This window comes from Balaenoptera ricei, chromosome 19 (assembly GCF_028023285.1).
Source record: "Balaenoptera ricei isolate mBalRic1 chromosome 19, mBalRic1.hap2, whole genome shotgun sequence".
NCBI lineage: Eukaryota > Metazoa > Chordata > Mammalia > Artiodactyla > Balaenopteridae > Balaenoptera > Balaenoptera ricei.
This window is the reverse complement of record NC_082657.1, coordinates 49,524,647-49,549,946: the sequence shown is the minus strand read 5'-3', so window position 1 is coordinate 49,549,946 and position 25,300 is coordinate 49,524,647. Positions and strand designations below refer to the sequence as shown.

Here is a 25,300-nt window from a genome sequence, read left to right as displayed (position 1 = left end):
TTAAAGAACAGCTATGGCAAATTAAAGACTAGTATTCTGTTGGGGAAGCAACAACAGGAACTAACAAACCTCAACTCAAGTGACTTCAACCATTTCTTCATCTGAATCACTTTGGTTTCAGCAGAATTATAAGTCCACTACTAAAAATGATTCCCCTCCCCGGGCAGGGGTAGATTGCTGTCAAGTACAGAGGAAGTGGTGAAGTCATTTTCTCAGGCCCAGATTTCAGACAACAGGTTAAATCTGGAATTGAAAACTGCCATGACAGTAGATGACAGTACAAGGTGGCATGGGAAGTAACAAGGCACAGGTTGACAGGCATCCAAAGAAGAGAACTTCCTCCTTATTTTTACAAAAACATATCCTCAGTATCTCTTTAGACCAGTGGAAACAATTTTGATTGTTATGAATGAGGGTAGGGGAGAACATCACAAATAGTATCTAGTGGGTAGAGGCCAGTGGGTAGGCTAAACATCCTACAACTCACAGGACAGTGTCCAGCAAAAAAATTATCAGGTCCTAAATGTCAATAGTGCTGCATTTGTAAAATCCTGCTTCAGACTGAGAACCAAAGCCATTTCCTTGGGTGTAAAAGCCCCCTAACCAGATCAAAGGGCAGGGCAAACATGCTATGCCGGGCATTATAATGATAATATCAAGCTTTTGCATGCAAATATGAGTAATAAAAATCTTCCTATAGGTTTTATAGACAAACAAACTTAGGAATGACAAGGGGCATATTTGAAAATATTTTTTAAAATAAGAAAAATAACTTGGGTACAATGCTAAGCTAATGATTTATAAAAGTCAGTAGGAAATTATAAATTACCAACATTGATTCAAGAAGAAATAGACAATGTAATGGACAATACCAGGAAAGGAATTATTAAAGTAGTGAAAGTTCTACTCTGCTCTACACTACCCCCAACAAAAGCAACTGGTCCAGGCAGCTTTATAGGTGAACTTTTTTCAAATTTCCAAAGAACAGATAATTGCTAGGCTTTTGAAACTGTTCCAAAGCACAGAGAAAGAATAGTCTCCTAACTATTTTTAGCAACGTGGTATAATTCAGGTCCCAAATCTTGACAAAGAGTGAAAAAAATTACAGGCCAATCACACTTATGAATATAGATGCTAATATCCTAAACATATTAATATAATCCAGCAACATTTAAAGAAACTTAACAACACTATACCCAACTAAGATTATGAGAACATAAGTATGACTCAATATTAGGAAAAACATTAATATAATTAACTATATAAATAGGTCAAAAAAGAAATATCATCTTTAACAATCTAAAATAAGATAAAATTCAGCATCCACTTCTATTAGAAACTGAGTAGGAAATAAATACTTTAAAAAAAATATTTTCTAATTAATACATTCATCTACCCTACAGAATATTCGATAGAGATTTTGTTTTATAATAACTTGAAATTTTCATTAATGTGCTTAAATTGCTGTAACTTCAAACCATTTAGGATGCCTGAATGTTGACCTGGCTTAATCGAGGGTTAAAGGCTTTCCCACATTCACAACACTTGAGTGGTTGCCTCTGTATGAACCATCAGAATCATAGCTACATCTTTTCCAATACATCACTCACATGAAAGGTTTCTTCATAGTGTGGATTCAATGAAGCTAAATCAAGTTTATGTTAACTCTGAAGGTTCTGAAACATATGAGACATTGAAATGGCTCAATATCAGTAAGGATTCTGTTACAAGTGAAAGAAATCCCAACTTAAAACTATTTAAGCAAAGAATTTAATTTTTTGATTTACATCACTGAAAAATCCAGAGGCAAGTTTAGTTCTCTCCATCTCTGTTTGCAGGGCTGGCTTTCTTCTCAGTCTTCACGTGGGTCAAGGCTAACATCCATGTCCAGCAGAAAAGAATGGCACTTCGTGGTAGGTTTTGCACAGTCAAAGGGTCCATTCTGATTGGATGAATTTGGGTCGCCTGAACCCACCATTGTGGTGGGTGGAAGGAACAGTACAGATGGGCCAGACTAGGCTACATGTTCCACCTTTGCAGTAGGGAATAGAGCCTCACCCAAACCACATGAACTGTTGTGTTGGGGCAGAGTGGTATTTTCCCAAAAAGTAGGGCAGTAATTACCATGAAAATGCGGTAAAAAATGCTGGGAGGCCAAAAGAACCAAGGTCCAGGACAGGCTTCTTTCTAGGGTGGGCATACCCAAGATGATGTAGCTGGGAGGAAGTCCTAAATGTTTTCCCACACTTGCTACACCCATATGGTTTTTCTCCACTGTGGATTCTCTGATGCCGACTTAATGTTGACTTAACAGCAAAAGCTTTGCCGCACTCATTACATTCATAGGGTTTCTCTCCCGTCTGGATTCTGTGATGTATAACAAGGTTCAGAACTACTGGGGAAGCCATTTCCACACCTCTTGCAGAGATTGGGTCTGTCCCCACTGTGGACTCTCTGATGCCTGATCAGACTTTCACTGTTATTAAAGGCTCTTCCACACCCCTCACACTGATAGGGTTTCTCTCCAGTGTGGATTCTCTGATGCTGAATTAATGAAGAATTGCCATTGAAGGATTTCCCACACTCCTCATGTGGATAGAGTTTCTCTCCAGTGTGGACTCTCTGGTGTCGAATATAGTAAGAAAAAAAGATGAAGTATCTCCCACACTCCTCACATCCAAAGGGTTTCCTTGCATAGTGGATTCTCTCATCCTTTCTTTTAATGTTTTTCACTGTGGGGATTTCCTGGTGCTTCTCCAGTTCACATGTTTCTGGAAAGTCAGGTTCTTGAGAAACTCTTCGGCAGTCTACATGATATCATCACCTCTCTTTCTTCAGAAATTCCCTGTGTTGATGTGGGCTTGTTGTCAATGTTGGTCTCAGCATCTGACATAGGAAATGAAAAACACGTCACATGAGAATTGTGACATGTGACACATGAGAATTGTATCAGAAACAACAGAGCACTGAAATTATAAGGTCTTTAGAGATTCCAACCTCCATGTGGCCTGCCAGAAATATGAAGCTATTAAAATGGAAGTGCCAAATGTGACAGAGGCTGAAAATAGTAGCTGTGTTACAAGAAATTAGATTTTGAAACCAGGTCATTACATAAGCTTTTCCAGACCTACATAGGATACATATCCCTAATAATTTGTGACTTCATAGTACTTAAATGCCTGAAATGCTCAAGGTGGAAGAGGCATTCCCTGATGGCTTACAAGAGTTGAGTGAATGCCCTAAAATGGTTAAAAACTATCGAGTCTATGTGCTGTTGTCAGACTCAAAAGTGTATGCTGGATACTTGGAAAGGAAAGAGCATAGCTTGCTTCAAGACCCAGGAGACTTCCCAGTGCCCCTTTTCACATTGAAGAAAATGAAAACCTAAGGTGAGAAACAAATAGTAACAGATTGTCCGATGGCATTCATATTTCCAAAAACTGGATGATATTTTAACTAAGTTAGTTTAAATTTAATCAATATTTTAATTTGTATTTTAAATTATTTATTAATTTATTTATTTAATTAATTTATTTTTGGCTGCGTCGGGTCTTAGTTGCAGCCTGCAGGGCTTCGTTGAGGCATGCGGGATCTTTCCTAGTGGCGCACGGGTTCTTCATTGCAGTGTGCGGGTTTTCTCTTTAGTTGTGGCGTGCAGGCTCCACAGCGCGTGGGCTCTGTAGTTTCTGGCACGCAGGCTCTCTAGCTGAGGCGTGCGAGCTCAGTAGTTGCAGCGAGTGGGCTCAGTTACCCCGCGGCATGTGGGATCTTAGTTCCCTGACCAGGGATCGAACCCGTGTCCCCTGCATTGTAGGGTGGATTCTTTACCACTGCACCACCAGGGAAGTCACAAAATTTAACCAGTATTTCTAAATTTTTGAGTTGTTAAAAAAATAAATTTTATATTCAAGTGTTGATCTTTATCAATTTGTACACTTTTGTTAATTTGTATTCTAAAATATTAGCTTTTTATATCTTTTGCAAAATAAAACTATGTGCTGAACACCTGCTTTATTTTTCCTTTTCTTTACAAATTAGCTGACCTTGATCTTAAACCACTAGAACATAAGCTCCATGAGAGCAGGGACTTTGTTTTCTTTCCTGCTATCTTGGGTGTCTTGAACAATACCTGGCACATAGTAGACACTAAATAAGTATGATAAATAAATGATTGAATAATTGTTTGTTACTCTGTATAAATAGGCATACAACTCATGCACTGCAATAATAAAATTATTCTGGCTCAAAAATAAGTGTACAATTCCAGACCTGACCTCTCCCCAAGATTACAGAGCTGCATTCTCAACAGTCTGCTATACCCAGGGAGGTGGGTGTCCCAAAGAAACTCAAACTTTGTGGCATTAAGTCTAGTGTCATCTACCATAAAAACTGTTTTTATATCAGGACTCCCCTACGTTACCCAACTCACTGACACTTTTACTAAGCTCTGTCAGTGGTACCAGGACATTTCTCACAATCCTTTTCATCCCTACATCACCCTGTCCCCAAACTTTTGTAGGCCTCCAAAGTTATTAAATGCAATATAATGCCAAGGGAACAGGGGTTTATGCCTTCATTTTCTTCTCAGTCCAATCAAATTACATACTATTTTGAGTTAGTATTTCTAAAACAGAGCCCATTACGGAACTCTGTCACTATGGCAAAGGCACCGTGGTGGGGTCACTGCTCCTGCTCCACACTCTCATTTGACTGCTCTCTCATTTTCTGAATACGTGTTGTCAGGCCCGAGGGCCTCTTCCATCCTGGTCAAGGGGAGTGCTAACCTTCTCTCCTTTCATACAACACGACTGCTCTCTCATTCTCTGTTCCCATGCAGTAAGTTCCCTAGGACAGAACTCTTCAGGTTGGCCATAAACTCTGTGTTCTAGACTTTCCACATGCACCAACAACATTTATGCACGGATGGCTAAGTAAGGGGGCTTAAGGATATGCTCTGTAGTAGAAGAGGGATGTCCAAAGAAATATAATGTGAGCCATAAATGCAAGCTACATATGTAATTTAAATTTTCTGGTATCCACATTAAAAAAGTAAAAAGAAAATGGCAAAATTAATTTTAATAATACATTTCATGTAATATATTTAATATATTTAAATAATATATTTTATTTAACCCAATATATCCAAAATTTTATTTCAACATGAAATCAACATAAAGATTATTAATGAGGTCATTTACATTTTACTTTTTTTTTTTTTTTTTGGCCGTGTGGCATGGCATGTAGGATCTTAGTTCCCTGACCAGGGATGGAACCCACGCCCCCTGCAGTGGAAGCGCAGAGTCTTAACCACTGAACTGCAAGGTAAGTCCCCTCAATTACATTTTTTTATACTAGGTCTTCAAACTCTGGTACTTACAGCATCTCTCAATCTGAATCAGCCCCACTTCAAGTGCTTAAGAGTTTAAGAGCTTTAATAAGCACATGTAGCTAGTGACTACCATGATAACAGCACAAAAGTAGAGAAAAGAAAATCTTGTTAGGTTTTCAGTCCTAAGCCCTATGCTTTTGAATGCTAACTAAGAAAGTCAGAAGAATGAATGCTTGAAGGAGAGACCCAGAAATATCCATTCTTTTTTTTTTTTTTTTTTGCTGACAAAGCAAAAGACTTTATCGGGAAGGGGGCGCCCGGGCAGAGAGCAGCTGGGTAAGGGAACCCAGGAGAACTGCTCTGCCACGTGGCTCACAGCCTCAGGGTTTATCAGAAATATCCATTCTTACAACAGAAGCTAACACAGTATTGTGAAGCAATTATACTCCAATAAAGATCTATTTTAAAAAATATATCCTTTTTTAAAAAAATAAATTTATTTATTTATTTTAATTTTTGGCTGCGTTGGGTCTTCGTTGCTGTGCGTGGGCTTTCTCTAGTTGTGGCGAGTGGGGGCTACTCTTCATTGCAGTGCACCAGCTTCTCATTGCAGTGGCTTCTCTTGTTGTGGAGCATGGGCTCTAGGCACGCGGGCTTCAATAGTTGTGGCCCGCGGGCTCTAGAGTGCAGGCTCAGTAGTTGTGGTGCACGGGCTTAGTTGCTCCGCAGCAAGTGGAATCTTCCTGGACCAGGGCTCGAACCCGTGTCCCCTGCGTTGGCAGGCAGATTCTTAACCACTGCGCCACGAGGGAAATCCGTCTGAAGTGTAATTATTTCTAAGAACTTGCTTGTTTGGTCAGCAGCATTCCATAGCAGGGAGATCACCTTGCAGGGTGGTTACAGAAGTAGGAAATATGTCATAGATCACTGCACAGTCAAGAATGAATGTGCAGGGACTTCCCTGGTTGTGCAGTGGTTAAGAATCCACCTGCCCATTCAGGGGACACGGGTTCGAGCCCTGGTCCGGGAAGATCCCACATGCCGTGGAGCAACTAAGCCCGTGAGCCACAACTACTGAAGGCCACATGCCTAGAGCCTGTGCTCTGCAACAAGAGAAGCCACTGCAATGAGAAGCCCGTGTACCGCAATGAAGAGTCGCTCCCGCTCGCCGCAACTAGAGAAAGCCCGTGCGCAGCAACGAAGACCCAAAGCAGCCTAAAAAAAAGAAAAAGAAAAAAAAAGAGTCATGTACCACAGTGTTCACTGCAGCTCTATTTACAATAGCCAGGACATGGAAGCAACCTAAGTGTCCATCCACAGATGAATGGATAAAGAAGATGTGGCACATATATACAATGGAATGTTACTCAGCCATAAAAAGAAACGAAATTGAGTTATTTGTAGTGAGGTGGATGGACCTAGAGTCTGTCATACAGACTGAAGTAAGTCAGAAAGAGAAAAACAAATACTGTATGGAACACATATATATGAAATCTAAAAAAAAGAAAAACAAATGGTCAGAAGAACCTAGGGGCAAGACGGGAATAAAGATGCAGACCTACTAGAGAATGGACTTGAGGATACAGGGAGGGGGAAGGGTAAGCTGGGACAGAGTGAGAGAGTGGCATGGACATATATACACTACCAAACGTAAAATAGATAGCTAGTGGGAAGCAGCCGCATAGCACAGGGAGATCAGCTCGGTGCTTTGTGACCACCTAGAGTGGTGGGATAGGAAGGGTGGGAGGGAGGGAGATGCAAGAGGGAAGAGATATGGGGACATATGTATATGTATAACTGATTCACTTTGTTATAAAGCAGAAACTAACACACCATTGTAAAGCAATTATACTCCAATAAAGATGTTAAAAAAAAAATAGATCATCTACAAGGGCCTACTGTATAGCACAGGGAACTCTACTCAATACTCTGTAATAATCTATATGGGAAAAGAATCTGAAAAAGAATGGATATATGTATATGTATAACTGAATCACTTTGCTCTACACCTGAAGCTAACACAACACTGTAGATCAACTCTACTCCAATATAAAATAAAAATTAAATTAAAAATTAAAAAAAAAGTAAACTGCAGAAGAAAACATCAAGTATACTATTTATATACATTCAAAACATGTAAAATAATGTTATGATGTTTATGGAAATAACCATATATAACAAGTTTAAAAGCATCTATGAGCATGAATAACACCAAATTCATATGGTAACCACCTCTGGAACCACAGAGAGATAAATGCAATTCAAAAGATGTATACAGGGGACTTCAGTTCCATCTGTAATGCTTTAGTTCTAAAAAACACATGGAACAGCCATGACAAAATGGTCAGATACGATAAAGCTGAGGGGAGGTACATGGGTGTTGGTTATTCTCTTAATTTTTCTACACCTGAAGTATTTTAAAGAACTTTAAAAAAATCTCAATAGTTCCACTAGTAGAATAAAACCAGGAGAAATATCTTTTAAAAAATTGAGAAAAGAGCGGGACTTCCCTGGCAGTCCAGTGGTTAAAAACTTCACCTTCCAATTCAGGGGGTGCAGGTTCAATCCCTGGTCAGGGATTGAAATCCCACATGCCTTGAGGCCAAAAAACATAAAACAGAAGCAATATTGTAACAAATTCAATAAAGATTTTAAAAATGGTCCACATCAAAAAAATCTTTAACAGAAATTGATAAAAGAGCAAAGAAAGCAAAAGGGACAAAATAGGACACAAGTAATCATTAAAAACTAAAAGCATTCAAGATGACAGATGTCAGACCAAAATTTATCACAATAAATGTAAGTTGGTTAAAATATTCTTAAATGCATCAATACAGGAAATATATGAAACATACTCTGCCTAGATGATTGGGCTACTTTCCATAAATGCAAGGGTAAATAAGCCTGTGAATAAGGAGATTGCCTTTACCTAGACATCCCTCACAAACCAGAGAGCTTCTGTTTCTAATTACCTGGAGAGCCCTTGTTCTTTTCACTGAGGACAAGACCCCATATACTCATGAAGTACACTATCCTAAACAGAAATTTCTAAATTACTAATGCAACAAATTAAAATATTAGTGAGGTCTCACTAATCATTTTCCTATATTCCATATACAATATGTGTTTTCCTGATATTTCTTGCCAAAGCCCAGGAATCATTAAAGACTTTGGGGAACAATAACTTCTGTGTTACATGTGGTGTACCAAACCGCTGGGTTTGGACGTTCCAAAACGACACGTCCACAGCCTTGGTTAAAGCCTCAGCTTTCAGTGACAGAACCCAGGGGGCTGTTCTGTCTCTCAGGGCCAGGAGGTTTCCTCATTCTAAAACTCTGCACGGCCTCCTCGCCTCTTTCCCTCTCATGCAGGGCAGTGCCATCTGCACACACTTCCCTTGAGCTCCCCATCCCCAGGCTGCTCTCTTTCCAGCTCAGGCTGCAGTAGTGGAGCTTGCAGCTGTGTGGCCTCCGACAGAGGGGTCGGGGTTGGGGAAGCTAGCGCAGGTTCGAGGCAGAGACCCAGAGGTGGGAACTGCTGCACGGGGAGGCCCTCCACCAGGAGCTTTGAGGCTGGCACCCTCCCTGGTGTCTCCCTTCGAGCTTGGACGGCCTCAAGCACTACCCGGCTCAAGGGATGCGGAATGAATCACACGCATGAGAAAATCAAGGTTCAGGGAGTTTTAATAAGGCCACAGTAATCATATACTGGGATCAGAAGAGGGGAGAAATGAACAATTTCAAACACTTGAAGGCTTCCCTCGGTCCCGAATATTAAATAGAACACCTGAATGTCAGCTACATTTTTCACAGCACAATGGTGACATCTAGTGTTAGCTGGGTAAATCTCAGCCTTGCAATTGACCTGAAATTCAGAGAGAGAGTCTTGGTGCCTCCTTTCGCCTCAGGATTCTCACCTTGGCTTCCTGCAGGGCCAAGAAATTTGTTTTTGTTTTTTTCCAATTTCTAACTTGCCTTTTAATTTTCTTAACAATTGCTCTTTTATTTTTCACACTGTTGAAGTAAAATTGATGTACAATAGACTGGACATTTAAATTTTTTTAATTGAAATATATTTGACATAACATTGTGTACACTTAAGGTGTACAACATGCTAATTTGATACATTTATATATTGTCATATGATTGCCATTGTAGTGATGATTTGCTCCTCTTCCACATTACATAATTATCCTTTCTTTTTAGTGGCTGGAACAATTAAGTTCTAGTCTCTTAGCAAGTTTGATGAATATTGTTGTCTATATTCACTACACTGGGACTACTCTGGGACTTATTTACTACTTGTTGCAAATTTGTAGCCTTAAACATCTGTCCTATCCTCCCACCCAAATTGGACATTTCTAGGGTGTACAACGTGGTTAATTTTGACCAGCAGAGAACGAAATAGACAAAAATCCCTGTCCTCATAGGCTTGCATTCTTTTTTAAAAAATATTTATTTATTTATTTTTAACTTTGGCTGTGTTGGGTCTAAGTTGTGGCACAGGGGATCTTTCGTCGCGGCATGTGGGCTTCTCTCTAGTTGTGGTGTGCGGGTTTTCTCTCTCTAGTTGTGGCGTGCAGGCTCCAGAGCACGTGAGCTCTGTAGTTACAGCATGCAGGCTCTCTAGTTGTTCAGTTGCCCCTCGGCATGTGGGATCTTAGTTCCCCAACCAGGGATTGAACCCACGTACTCTGCATTGGAAGGCGGATTCTTAACCACTGGACCAGCAGGGAAGTCCTGGCTTGCATTCTTTTTTTTTCCAGCTTGCATTTTTTTTTTTTTTAAACATCTTTATTGGAGTATAATTGCTCCACAATGGCCGGCTTGCATTCTTAATGGCCAGAATTATGCCACATGGCTACTCCCAACAGCAAAGGAATTTGGAAGGCAAGTTTTTAGCTTTTTGGCTTCCACAATAGAAAGAAAATGGAAAGGGTGTTGTGTGAACCAACTTACAGCTCCTGCCACAGTGGGACTGAGGAGCATGCTAGAAATGTGTAAATGCTTATGCGCACCAGTTAGGTTTAAAGCATGTTTCAAAAGTACTGACATACCTACTTCTTCAGCCAGCCCCATTCATTATTATTATTACTACTGTTAGTATTAACTTAGATGTCTTCTTATTTGATAACATGTAAACAGATCCCCTAGCACAAGACCCTGGCCCGCAAGGGACCTCCATTCAATGGTAGATACTATCTTGGCACCAATAAGGTACCCCCCGATGGTCCTCGAGTGTTGTTTAGACCTTTCATTACCTCAGGTCCCTTTCATTAGCTCACTGTAAAGATTCCTTGTTAAGTTACATGCTCAGCTGGCTTTGCTAACCTCTCATGATGTTCACAGCCTCTTTGTTTTCGAAAGTCCCCTTAACAGAAAGAAACAGATGCTTACTAGATACAATGAATGGAACTGCTCATCTGGCTCAGAAGATACTCATTTTTACTGAATCAATATTAAATCACAGTTTATAAAAACCCACTCCAAAACTCCTGGGACTTTCCACCAGGATACGCTTCCCAAAGTAAATTCCATCAGATCACAGCTCTTAAACTGGAATGCACGTTGGAATCACCTGGGAAGATTTTTTTAAACTATGATGCCTGGGTCTTGCCCCCAAAGCAGTGATTTTCAATTGGGTAATTTGCTCCTTCCACCAGGAAACACTTAGCAATGTCTTTTGGTTGTTACAACTGGGAGAGGGTGCGACTGGTATCTAGTGGGTAGAGCCCAGGGATGGTGCTAAACATCCCACAATGCAGAGAAAGAGAAAGGCCTCCACGGTAAAGAATGTCTGGTCCCAAATGTCAATATGGCCAATGCTGAGAAACCTCATTAAAGATTTGGCTCTCTAGATATGTGTTCACCCTGCGCGTGGGAGTTTTTTTATCAATTAAAAAAATTTTATTTTATATTGGAGCATAGTTGATTAACAATGTTGTGTTAGTTTCAGGTGTACAGCAAAGTGATTCAGTTTACATAACCATGTATCTATTCTTTTTCAAAGTCTTCCCATTGGCATGGGAGTTAAAACCTTCCCAGGTGATTCCATTATGCAGCTAAGTTTGAGGGAAAAAAGCTAGAAACCTGTTGCTACAGAACATTTGCATAAGTGGCTAAATTGCTTTCAACCCTGTGCCATTGAGTTTCAACTGGAAAATTTCCACATCTTCTCAATGGATCATGAGTTGGATTGGAGGTTGAAGGTGGTTGGAAGGAGGAAGAGTTGGTTGCTTTTGTAAGGAGGAACCTAAGTTTCCCACAACATGCTAGAATGGACATCTCCACAAATATAAGTTTTGCTGCTTATTATTCACCTACTTACGAGTTGGCCTCGCTGGTGTAGATCAGAAGGATCATTAACTACAAACAGTCACATCCTGGGAAATTGGCCATTAGGAGTCACACATGGGGGAAGCAAGCTAGCTAATCATTGCCACTGCTCTGGGAGGTGACAGCTTCTTTGGGGGGAACTCCAGGAAGGGCCACTGCAGTTGCACAACTTCAGGGGCACTGTTCACATAGAACACAACACGAATGGTGCTTCCTGGCTCCACAGCCCCCAAAGTAAATTTTTACATTCACCAGATTGCCTAGACTTTTAAGCTAAACCGTTTTAAATACTTTTGCCAAATGAAAATAGCTCTATATATTCTTTTTTTTTTTTTAGATTTTTTTTTTGATGTGGACCATTTTTAACATCTTTATTGAATTTGTTACAATATTGCTTCTGTTCTATGTTTTGATTTTTTGGCCGGGAAGCACGTGGGATCTTAGCTCCCTGACCAGGGATCAAACCCACACCCCCTGCATTGGAAGGCAAAGTCTTAACCACTGGACCACCAGGAAAGTCCCTATTCTGATATTTACACTATCTCAGATAATGCTAAGGAGAATATATTTTATATTATATATATGATATTTGCATGTGTATGTGTGTATATATATAATATAAACAATTTTTAAACAAAAATGGTATCATATTATACATACCAACTGCAACTTGCTTTTTTTTTTTGGCCATGCCATGCAGCTTGCAGGATCTTAGTTCCCCAACCAGGGATTGAACCCGGGCTACGGCAGTGAAAGCGCGGAGTCCTCACCACTGGACCGGCAGGGAATTCCCTGCAACTTGCTTTTTCATTTAACTCTCTATATTGCCCACTCCACAGGTTCAGACATGTAGCTATGTTATTCCATCTAACAACTACAGAGTATTACATTGTGTGGAACTGATGACCTTAAAGAGTAGTTGCTTATTAAATAAGGGTGGACTGAACACAAGAATTCCTGGAATCCCATAACATGACACTAAAAGTACAACAAGGATAAGGATTTACAAGGACAAGAGAATGACAAAGGAGATGAAAACCGATGAGAGATGTCAACACAGCGTGAGCAGATGGAAAGAGAGAAAGAAGTGGTAACCAGAGAAAACCAGAAGCCTTGCATGTGACAAGAGTGGGGAGGAGGGTGGCTAGGACACGTGGATAATACCACAAACTGATTCACCCAGCAGAAAGGCTCAAGAATCAGGCGTCACACTTCGCACAGCAGACACAAGACACAGGGAAGAGGAAAGAGGGAAGAGGTATAGGGACAACTGGACCTATAGATCCCATCCCCATGTATACAGCCCAGAGATTTCTTCCCCCAAACCCTGTAACACAGGAGGTTTATTCTCTGGGGAAAAAAAAAATTACAGAGGGCCAGATTGAAGCAGTGGATTTAGAACAAGGAGATGAATGAAAGTCTGCAAACTGTACAGAGAAACACCACAATGCCTCAACTCCTCCTCCCCCACCCCCCCAGATCTATTCCCCCACCTGGCTCTCAAACTCCATCAACCCTGCTTTATACCGTCTGCACAGGAGCTTGGAAGGGCCTTCTTTAGAGGCAAGGAATAAAAGGAATAACACCCAATAAATCTACAGACATCTGTGGTAATGGTCTATCAACAAAAAATTCAACAGTCTCTCGAATTCTTCTTTACTACAAAGTGTTGGATGTGATTCTAAGGTCCCAAGCATGGCCATGGCTACGTGTAGGTCGAAGGTAATAGAAATATAATGGAAGTAGAGGGAATGCTCTAGAAATAATGATCAAGGATATAGGGGATATTTTATGTTTAAGCTGGGAATCTTAGGAACACAATGATGGGGGTAATGAAGAGCTGCTGGAGGATGTCAGACTGAGACGGACAGGAATGAGCGAGAATCAGGACCAGCGACCAGGATGTCTACTTCCTAATTCCCACCAAGGAGACAGTCATCATGGGTCAGAGTGTCACCAGTGTACTTTCCCATTCAGCAAACATCCTGTGTGTACCTACTATGAGCCAGGTTCTGGGTTAGGGAACATATGAAGATATAGACTAAGGTGCTGTTCTTGTCCTCAAAGAACTAACTATTGATCTATACAGAGGATATTGCCAATTGTACAGCTCCCTGCTGTCCTAGGGTAGACATGGGGTCCTGAGACTCTCCTGCTACTTTCACAGATCCCTGCCTAGGCACAACTTTGTGCAGATCCCTCCTCATTTCCTCACTCTCCTCCAGCCTGACACAAAAATGTCCTTCCCTTAGCATTCCCACTCAGTCTGTGAGAACCACAATTCGGCACAGCTGAAGGTCTCTTCTGGCTGTCATGTCAAACTAACAAATAAGCATGGAAAAAGCTCACTATGTGCAAGGGGCTAGCTAACTCTGGCATTCAAATTTCATCATATAGGCTTGGAAGTTGTGCATTTATAATGATGTCTTCAAAATAGAAGACGGCTAATAAAAAGAAACGAAATTGAGTTATTTGTAGTGAGGTGGATGGACCTAGAGTCTCTCATACAGAGTGAAGTAAGTCAGAAAGAGAAAAACCAATACTGTACGGAACACATATATATGAAATCTAAAAAAAAAAAAAAGGTTCTGATGAACCTAGGGGCAGGACAGGAATAAAGACACAGACGTAGAGAATGGACGTGAGGACATGGCGAGGGGGAAGGGTAAGGTGGGACGAAGTGAGAGAGTAACACTGAAATATATACACTACCAAATGTAAAACTGATAGCTAGTGGGAAGCAGCCGCACAGCACAGGGAGATCAGCTCAGTGCTTTGCGACCACCTAGAGGGGTGGGATAAGGAGGGTGGGAGGGAGACGCAAGAGGGAGGGGATATGGGGACATACATATGCCTATAGCTGACTCACTTTGTTATACAGCAGAAACTAACACAACACTGTAAAGAAATTATACTCCAATAAAGATGTTAAAAAAAAATAGAGGAGGGCTAATTTAGTAAATAGCAGAGAAAGAAGATTTTTCTTTTCTTTTTATTTTAGATTTGGTTTTCTAGTTGTAGTTTCAGTCTGCACAGACTCTCAAACCACCCCACTGAGAGGGAAGTTTTTAAAATTGCAGTTCTGCCCTTTGAGAAGGTAGAAGGATTCCTCAGACGAATTCTCCCAAAGCCTCGGGGCCATAGCATGATGCTGCTGGAGAACAGTGGCACAGTCTGAGCAAGAACTTCAGAAACACAACAGCTTAGGGGCTTCCCTGGTGGTGCAGTGGTTAAGAATCTGCTGGCCAATTCAGGGAACACGGGTTTGATTCCTGGTCCAGGAAGATCCCACATGCTGAGGAGCAACTAAGCCAGTGTGCCACAACTACTGAAGCCTGCATGCCTAAAGTCCGTGCTCCACAATGAGAGGAGCCACTGCAATAAGAAGCCCGCGCACCGCAAGGAAGAATAGCCTTCTCTCGCCGCAACTAAGGAAAGCCCACACACAGCAACAAAGACCCAACAAAGCCAAAAATAAAAAAATAAATATTTTTTAAAAATCAGAAGATGAAAGAGGGGGGTGATCTGCTTTATTAAAAAAAAAAAAAAAAAAAGAACAGAAATATAGATCAATGGAACAGGATAGAAAACCCAGAGATAAACCCACACACATATGGTCACCTTATCTTTGATAAAGAAGGCAAGAATATACAATGGAGAAAAGACAGCCTCTTCAACAAGTGGTGCTGGGAAAACTGGACAGCTACATGTAAGAGAATGAAATTAGAACACTTCCTAACACCATACACAAAAATAAACTCAAAATGGATTAAAGACCTAAATGTAAGACCAGACACTATAAAACTCTTAGAGGAAAACATAGGAAGAACACTCTATGACATAAATCACAGCAAGATCCTTTTTGACCCACCTCCTAGAGAAATGGAAATAAAAACAAACAAAAAAAAACAAACGGGACCTAATGAAACTTAAAAGCTTTTGCACAGCAAAGGAAACCATAAACAAAATGAAAAGAGAACCCTCAGAATGCGAGAAAATATTTGCAAATGAAGCAACTGACAAAGGATTAATCTCCAAAATATACAAGCAGCTCATGCAGCTCAGTATCAAAAAAAACAAACAACCCAATCCAAAAATGGGCAGAAGATCTAAATAGACATTTCTCCAAGAGGATACACAGATTGCCAACAAACACATGAAAGGATGCTCAACATCACTAATCATTAGAGAAATGCAAATCAAAACTACAATGAGGTATCACCTCACACCGGTGAGAATGGCCATCATCAAAAAATCTACAAACAATAAATGCTGGAGAGGGTGTGGAGAAAAGGGAACCCTCTTGCACTGTTGGTGGGAAAGTAAATTGATACAGACACTTTGGAGAACAGTATGGACGTTCCTTAAAAAACTAAAAATAGAACTACCATATGACCCAGTAATCCCACTACTGGGCATATACCCTGAGAAAACCATAATTCAAAAAGAGTCATGTACCAGAATGTTCACTGCAGCTCTATTTACAATAGCCAGGACATGGAAGCAACCTAAGTGTCCGTCAACAGATGAATGGATAAAGAAGATGTGCACATATATACAATGGAATATTACTCAGCCATAAAAGGAAATGAAACTGAGTTATTTGTAGTGAGGTGGATGGACCTAGAGACTGTCATAGAGAGTGAAATTAAGTCAGAAAGAGAAAAACAAATACTGTATGCTAACACATGTATGTGGAATCTAAAAAAAAAAAGGAAAAAAATGGTTCCGAAGAACCTAGGGGCAGGACAGGAATAAAGACACATACATAGAGAATGGACTTGAGGACACGGGGAGGGGGAAGGGTAAGCTGGGATGAAGTGAGAGAGTGGCAAGGACATATATACATTACCAGATGTAAAACAGCTAGTGGGAAGCAGCCGCATAGCACAGGGAGATCAGCTCAGTGCTTTGTGTCCACCTAGAGGGGTGGGATAGGGAGGGTGGGAGGGAGATGCAAGAGGGAGGGGACATGGGGATATATGCATCTGTATAGCTGATTCACTTTGTTATAAAGCAGAAACTAACACACCATTGTAAAGCAATTATACTTCAATAAAGATGTTAAAAAAAGAAAAGAAACACAGCAGTTTAGGCCTAGAGTCATGAGCCATACAATTTTTGTTTGTACACCTCCTAAGGTAATTTTGTGAATACTAGGTAGTTGCAGTTAACAAGCATATTAAAAGATGCTCAACATTGTTACTCGTTAGGAAAATGAAAATGAAAATCACATTGAGATACCACTTCACACCCACTAAGTTAACCATAACTTTTTTTTTCTTTTCTTTTTTTTGGCAGTTCTATAACTTTATTGGACAATCAGCAGTTAGTTCTCATCCACATTAACTGTCTGTAGATTTTTGAAAGTGGTGACAGGTACATAGGTAACCAATGTATAGAGCTTGTTTGGTGAATCTTCATCTTCATTATGTTTTCTGGACAACCGCACACTGATACAGTATGGGACATTCCTTATTCCTTTGGCCCAGACAGCTTTGTTGAGCCTGGTGTCAACGAGTACATCTGGAGTTCCCATCTCCTTCATGGCAAATTTCCGGATTTCTTTGCCCCTCAGGGCACGCTTCTTGAAACTCACTCCACGATGCGCTTGTGAACATTGATGGTGTATTCTCTGGTCACCACCTTGTTGATGGCAGACCGGACCTTCTTCTTCTTGCCGCCCTTCATTGTGGGAGCCATCCTGCCCGGCCAGGGTTGGAAAGCCCATGACTTTTTTTTTTTAATGGAAAATAACAAGAGTTGTCAAAGATATGGAGAAATTGGAACCTTCATACATTTGCTGGTGGATTAAATGTAAAATGTTGCAGTGGCTGTGGAAAAGTTTGGTAGTTCCTCAAAAAGTTAAACAAAATTATCAGCAACTTCACTCCTAGGTATAGAACCGAAAGAATTGAAAATAGGTATTCAAACAAATACTTGTACACCTATGTTCATAATAGCAGCACTATTCATAATAGCCAAAAGGTAGAAACAACCCAAATGTCCATCAGCTGGTGAGTGAATAAGCACAATGTGATATATCCATTCAGTGGAATATTATTCAACCATAAAAGGGACTGAAATACTGATACATGCTACAACTTGGATAAACAGCAAAAACATGTTAGGTGAAAGAAGCTAGACAAGGTTACATACTGTATGATTCCATTTATATGAAACGTCCAGAGTAGTAAATCCATAGAAACAGAAAACAGATTAGTGGTTGCCAGGAGGAGTGATTGCTTAATGGGTGTAGAGTTTCCTTTTTTAAAAAATTTATTTTATTTATTTATTTTTGGCTCCGTTGGGTCTGTGTTGCTGTGCGCGAGCTTTTCCCTAGTTGCGGCGAGCAGGGGCTACTCTTCGTTGCGGTGATTGCCATGGCTTCTCTTGTTGCAGAGCACGGGCTCTAGAGCGCAGGCTCAGTAGTTGTGGCGCACAGGCTTAGTTGCTCCATGGCATGTGGGATCTTCCTGGACCAGGGCTCAAACCTGTATGCCCTGCATTGGTAGGCAGATTCTTAACCATTGCGCCACCAGGGAGGTACCCTAGAGTTTCCTTTTGAGGTGATGAAAACGTCTTGGAAATACAGGTGATGGTTGTGCAACACTATAAATGTACTAACTGCTACTGAATTATACAGTTTAACATGGTTAATGGTTAACGTTATGTTTTGTGAATTTTACTCAATAAAAAAATCAATAAAAGAAAAAAAGACCTAAGTAGTCCCCCTACTCGTTTTTAGCTAATATATAACATTTCTGAAGTTTAAAGAGTTGCAAAGAATATAACTTCTGGTATATTATATGAGCCTGATGCGCTGCTGGCTGCGCTTAGAGGGCAGCTCTCGGGTATATTATAAATAATGACAATTTAAAATAAAACTGTTAACATCATTCTTTTAAATATATCCATACAATCCTAATGCTCTAATTGATACCCCATCACCTATTTGTAAAAATACATGAATAAACTCTTCTTTAACTATCAGATATTTAATCTATTTTTCCAGAGTTGCCACATTATTTTACTTAAAATGTGGCTTTCAACAACCAAAAACCACTTATGAGATATACAAAGAAACCAGAATGTATGGCTCATACACATAGGAAAAAAGAACTATCAGTATTTTACATCACTCCTTTTTCTCCTTAAAATGATATTGCCATTACATTTCCCCACATATTTTTATCCTTGTGTAATTTTTTACGGTTTTTGTTTTTGGTTTAGTTTCCTGATACCAAAGGTCCCAAATATTAAAAATTTCTTCTGGATTGGGTTGTTATAATTGGTATTAGTATACATTTGATCAAAACAACATAAATATTACAAATTTTGATAAATAATACCAACAATTATTAAACACAAAGAAATTTATTGAAAATATAGATCTCTTAATAGAATGGATGGGGCTTTTTTTTCCTGTTTATTCTTGAATTCATGGATAAATATTACCTCTTGCCAAAATGAAAAAGTTCAGCATAAACCTTTATTTCTTGATTTTTCTTCTACACATTCAAGCACTGTTCACATAAACAAGTAGATGGGAATAGAGAGTTTTGTTATATCAATGTCAGTCAATCAATCCTTTGAAGGTATATGCCAAAACCCACCCAATGGTCAATCATCAAAAGATTAGTTTCAGTGATCTATCTGCTGACAGCTAGATTAGGTATTTCTTCAGTGAGTTTATTTTTTAGATTCATTTATTTATTTATCTTTTAATTTTTGTTATTGATGAGTTCAAGTCTATACAAATGTAAAAGAATAATGAAATCAATCTCTACGTGACCACCATCAAGCTTTCGACAACTTTACCAACCTATGGCCAATCCTGTTTGATCTCTATCCTCCCCCACTATCTGCTCTCCATCCCCCACCCTTCACCACTGCTGGATTACTTTGAAGCAAATGCCAAGTATCATGCCACTTCATCTGTAAATACCTCTATACATAGCTCTAAAATATAAGGACTCTTTTTAAAACAAACCAGTACACCTAAAAAGTGTAAGTCATCCAGTATTCAGGCAACATTCAAATCTCCCCTGGTTGTCTCATACATGCTTTTTGTTTTGTTTTGGTTTGGATTTTAGTGTTGGTTTTTCAAGATCCTAACGATGCCCACGAATTGCTTTTGGCTAATATTTCTCTTGTCTCTTAGTGATAGATTCTTCCTCCTGTTTTTCTTTCCTCTTGTAATTGGTTTGTTGAAAAACTGGGTCATTTGTCTTGTAGGGTTTTCTACATTCTGGATTTTGCTGATTACATCTCCCTGGCCTCTGTATTTCCTGAAAATTGATATTTAGGCCTGGTCAGATTCAGAGTTGATACTTTGGCAAGAATCTTTCATAGGTGGACCAGTGGTTAAGATCCACCTGCCAACGCAGGGGACACAGGTTCGATCTCTGGTCTGGGAAGATCCCACATGCCATGGGGCAACTAAGCCTATGCACCACAACTACTGAGCCCACGAGCCACAACTACTGAAGCCCACGTGCCTAGAGCCCGTGCTCCGCAACAAGAGAAGCCACTGCAATGAGAAGCCGGTGCACCGCAATGAGAGTCGCTCCCGCTCGCTGCAACTAGAGAAAGCCCGCACGCAGCAACGATAGACCCAACGCAGCCTAAAATAAATAAATAAATTTTTTTAAAAAAAAGAAAAAAGAAAGAAAGAATTACACTTCAGGAGAGATTGGGGGTTTTTTGTTTTTGTTTTTGCTTCCTTTGAAGCAAAGTTTTAATTTATATATATACAAAAGGTATTACAAAAGAGGTTTCCCTTCCACCTTTTTCCTCCTCCACCCTGTTCCTTTCACCAGAGGTAATCAATGAGAAAGAATTTAAAACATGAAATCTGTTGTAATCCTGTACATGCCTGGGGCAACATGAGATAAACCATTTGAGGCTAATCCATAGCCCAGGAAGTGTTTTGGTATTGTAAAACCTTTGCTACGGAAGACTAAGCGTAGAAAGTTGGAAGCAGGGTCAAGATAAAAAAGGCACAGAAGCAGAGAAGAGGATGAGGGACAAAGAAATGAAATAATGAGTCTGGGAGTGCTGAATTATAGCTACGAGTTATGTGTGAGCCCAAGGCAGGAACAGGAGTTTTCAGAAGTCCACAGAGCAGTTAAGATCAGAATAAATCCAGGTAACCAAGACCAGTCAATGTAGAACCTAGGCATGGAGTCAGGCCCCAAGACTGCCCCTCTTTTCTCAGACTGATTAACGATCTTGAGCCCCTGCCCTCCAAAACTGCTTCACAGAGAGAGAACCCCTACATTTTAGAGCTGAGAAGAAACAGAAATTATCTAACACATCTATTCTCAAGGACTTTGGTCTCAGGGCTGCATAATACTCTTAAAGATATTGAGGACCCCGAAGAGTTTTTGTTTATGTGGGCTACGTCTATCTCTATTTACTATATGAAAAATGAACACTGATGAAGTTTTTTAAAATATTTATTAATATATTTTAAAATAATAGTAAACACATTACATGTATAAGACTTTCTATGAAAAATAACTATATTTTCCAAAACAGAAAAAAAATAAGTGAAAAGATTGGCATTTTTTTGGAAAATCTCTTTAGTGCCTGACTTAACAGGAGACAGCTGGATTCTCACCTCTGCTTCTGCATTCAAGGTGTTTGATATCACATGGAGTGGAGCCTCAGGAAAAACACTGTATACATACAAGAGTGGTTTGGAATGTACAGACTCCCCTGAAATGTCTTGGGAATCTCAGTAGGTCCTGGACCACAGTTTGAGAACTACTGATCTGATGTAATTTAGGATTACACTTTCCTGTAATGCCACTTATTAGCAATGGGACCTTCAGCAAGTTACTTGATCTCTCTAGACCTCAGCTTCCTTAGCTGTGAAGCCGGACTAATAATAGATGGTCTTTTTTATGACTTGTGTGGATTCCTATAAATGTGTGTCCTCCCAGTCATTTAAAATACATAAGTGAGGTGATACTGATGTTTAATCTAGTGCTTGGCCCATAGTGATCACTCAAATGATGACTCTTCTACTATTGTTGTTAATATTTGTTATAACAACATGCCAAGCATTGTGCCAGGCACCAAGGATCATATCAAAGTGAGTAAAATAGCCTGAGTCACTTAAGAGTAGGGGAGATAAAATAAATGCATAACTGTAAGAACAAAAGATTATGTCAAGAATGATAGAAAAGAGAGAGAGATCACACTCATTCTCAACAAATATTAATGAATTGCTTCCTGTATTTTAGGAGCAACACGCAGTAGGGGGCCAATATAGTGGAGAGGAAGGGTGGCAGGAGGTAAGGGGGGATATGGAGAGATGGGGGTGGGCCATGGACACATTGTGTAGGCCTTGGTAGGCCAATGTGATTTGGGATATAAGGAAATGTTTTATGAGGAAGTACCATGTGAGTTAGAATTTTGAGAAGAGGTAGGATTTGGGAATAGAGTTGACGTACACATTCTTTCATTTACTCATCCAACAAACATTTGATTTTTCTGCTGAGTCTGCTCCACGTTGTACAAACTAAGGATCCCTACTTTCAAAGACGATATCTTGCATTTAACTGTTTTTATAAGAAATATAGGATCACTTGAAAAAAAAAAAAACAAAACTGGAACATACAGGTGAGCAAAAATGAGAAAATAAGACCCACTCATAATCCCCGTAATCCACAGATCACCACTTCAGGACCAGGATTAAGGTGAGGTGAATTTTGCCTCAGGTGCAAAATTTCAGGGGAGGGGGAGGCGCTAAAAAAATCAGTAATATTTTAATTTTTTTAAAAATCAAAATTATTGCAAAAAAATCCAGGATGACACAATACCTAAGTTTTAAAGAAAAGCAGGCTCCAACCCTGTGCTTGCCCCACTCAGCCTCACTGACTGTGCTTGGTTATTTTCTGTATGTTCCCTCTCCCCAACAGATCCATTCTCTGCCCTTCTCAGCCCTGCTGAGGTCCCTGGGGGGCTGGTCCCTGAGGACTGCATCAATGGGCTTCTTTGCCTTCTGGTTTCCAGTAGGGTTCAGCCAATAGGAGGCACCTATTAGAAACCAGAGGGCGGGAGGAGAGAGAGGTTGGAATATTTCTTTTCCCCACTCCATCCCTTCTCATCACCTATCGAAGGAGACCCTAGAGCTGGAGTAGTGGGGCCACCTGGGCCCCCCGCTTTGTTACAGATCTGAGGAATTCAAGGGGGGAGCAGCACACCTGTACTGGGTTCTTTCGGCATCCTGACAGGTTGTGTGTGAAGCTCCAGGACTCAGCTTCCCCAAGGTCCACCTGCCAGTTCCAACCCTAAGCCAGCTGACCAGTGGTTTTGTCCATAGGGAGCCTGAAGAAGTGGGAAGAGCAGGCCTGCCAGTGTAGACTTCCTCCTCGCCCCTTAAATAAACTGTGCTCACTTTCATTCAGTCCTCACCACCTATTGATTACACTTCATGCCTGTCTGATTACAGATTTGAAAAGTCAGAAGGAACATTCACCGTATAATAGAAAACATGCCCCAGGGGCCCAGAGGAGTTAGCTCCCCCGCCACCCCCCCACCCCCGGCTCTCCCGGGAGGCCCGTCGGGAGGGAGGCGAGGCTGTCGGTAGAGGAGGACATGGTGGGGAAGACAGATCTCCTCAGAAGGAGGAAACAAAGTTCCCGGGCGACAGAAATGTGAGAAAACGGGGGCAAAGTGAAGTGAGGCGTGAGCATCCGCGCTGGAAACGCAGTGAAGCAGAAAAAGCAACCGGGCTGTGAGGGGCGCCCAGAAGCGAGACGTGCTCAGCAAACAACACAGGGAGTTGGCCTGGGGGCCCCTGAGGTGAACGCCTTTGCCCTGACGGCTACTGGAGGGCTGTGAAAACTCCCTTTCCAAACGTTTTAAAGCAGGAAGGAAATGAATCTAGCTGGGGATGGTTTTAGGTGTTGCCCATTTTTCTTTTGCTCAGACTGTTGGCCGAGTTCAGAAGTTTCCACTTTGCCTTTAGATTCTCTCGCTTTGGATTCCACACCCCCCTCAACACCCCTGTAATCCCACAGGAGAGACAGACATGTAGAGAAACGTGCGTAACTGCAGAAGTCTGTACAACCCAGAGACCACTGCAGTGGGGCAGGGAGGGAGGAGACTGAACTGAGCAGGGGGGTAAGGAAACGTTGCACAGACAAGGCATGTCTGAACAGAGTTTAGAAGGCTTAATTAGAGGAGTGTGTCAGGTGGAATGGGCGCAAAATGGAGAAAACATTCTAGAGAAAACATGACAAGATTTTAGATAAGGTATTTATCCTTCCTGACTAAATTCCACTTGCATAAAAAACAGTGACACCCACCTAGCAAATATAATTAGTGGATTATGAAACACTTTTTGAGGACAAAATGACACCAAAGGTAAATGCTACCACAACTCAGGTGAGATGTGCTCCTGAGAAAGGCACTTAGAATAGTTTATTCCGATGTTGATTCTGGTTTTGGTTACATGGAGTCTCATTCATTCTTACATCTGACCTCTACCCCTGGCTATAATTAGTTTTTCACAGAATTAGACCAGCAGAGGCCAGGGGAGTGTATGGAAAGCAAAATAGAAGAAAATGAGACAACCCAATAGCCAGAGGGGGGGAAAAAACAATTCATGGACCCCCAATGGACAACAGGCTAAATGACTGTCAGGGAGAGAACAGCAAACCTTTTCATCTCAAAATAATTCCTTGGTCACTGGCATCCAGCAGAAATCTAGACTTTAATAAGAGATGTGATTTAAAAATAAACGGGGGACTTCCCTGGTGGCACAGTGGTTAGGAATCTGCCCGCCAATGCGGGGGATACGGGTTCGATTCCTGGTCCAGGAGGACCCCACATGCCTCGAAGCAACTAAACCCATGCACCACAACTACTGAGCCTGCGCTCTACAGCCTGCGAGCCACAACTACTGAAGCCCGCGCACCTAGAGCCCGTGCTCCACAACAAGAGAAGCCACCGCAATGAGAAGCCCGCGCACCGCAACGAAGAGTAGCCCCCGCTCACGGCAACTAGAGAAAGCCCACGTGCAGCAACGAAGACCCAATGCAGCCAAAAATAAATAAATCGATTAATTAATAAAAAAGATAAACGGGAACATAATCTGCATAATAGTATTTTTGTATTAAATTATTTGATATGACTATTAGCCATATTTCTGCAAAAACCATCCCACACCATGCTGCTAGAATTTAGCATCTAAGATTGACCCAACCCTTCATTATGTCACTCCTTGCTCAAAAGTTAACTATCCCCTGCTGAGTAAAAGATAATGTTAAAATGCCCCTAACCTTATATTCAAGGATTTCCACGACTGGGCTCCATCCTGCCCTACCACCCCCAGACTTTTTTTTTTTTTTTTTACTATTTCTCTGTAGAAACTCTCTTCTTAGGCAAAACTAGTTTGCTCAGTGTCCCCAAAACATGCGATACCATGTGATTGTTGCTGACCTTTCATAAGGATAATATTCTTGCCTTTCTCCCCCCAACCCCCATACCTGACTAGGCTACTAGATATGGTATTTTCCTCTGTAGACCCCTAGTGGAAGTTCTCTCTTTCTCTTTTTTTATATTAACACAAATACTTTTTTTTTAAGCCATGCAAGTTTCTTGACATGATTTAGGAAAT

The 25,300-nt window shown here is 40.8% G+C and overlaps 1 protein-coding gene and 2 pseudogenes across 12 annotated transcripts in view; all 3 read right to left on the bottom strand.

The window, feature by feature from the left end:
• ZNF19 (zinc finger protein 19) overlaps positions 1–25,300 on the bottom strand; it is a 127,134-nt gene that overhangs the window by 33,155 nt on the left and 68,679 nt on the right. For 10 of the 12 annotated variants that reach the window (XM_059904007.1, XM_059904006.1, XM_059904008.1 and 7 more), the window contains one exon: positions 1,788–2,886. The gene's annotated coding sequence lies outside the window, so the exon portion shown is untranslated. Of the gene's footprint in view, positions 1–1,787; positions 2,887–6,472; positions 6,492–16,516; positions 16,570–25,300 lie in introns of those variants that run through there. The other 2 variants (XM_059904012.1, XM_059904015.1) reach the window with 2 other exon arrangements.
• On the bottom strand, positions 4,697–4,806 carry LOC132354405 (U6atac minor spliceosomal RNA; annotated as a pseudogene).
• LOC132353099 (large ribosomal subunit protein eL31-like) lies at positions 16,967–17,442 on the bottom strand (annotated as a pseudogene).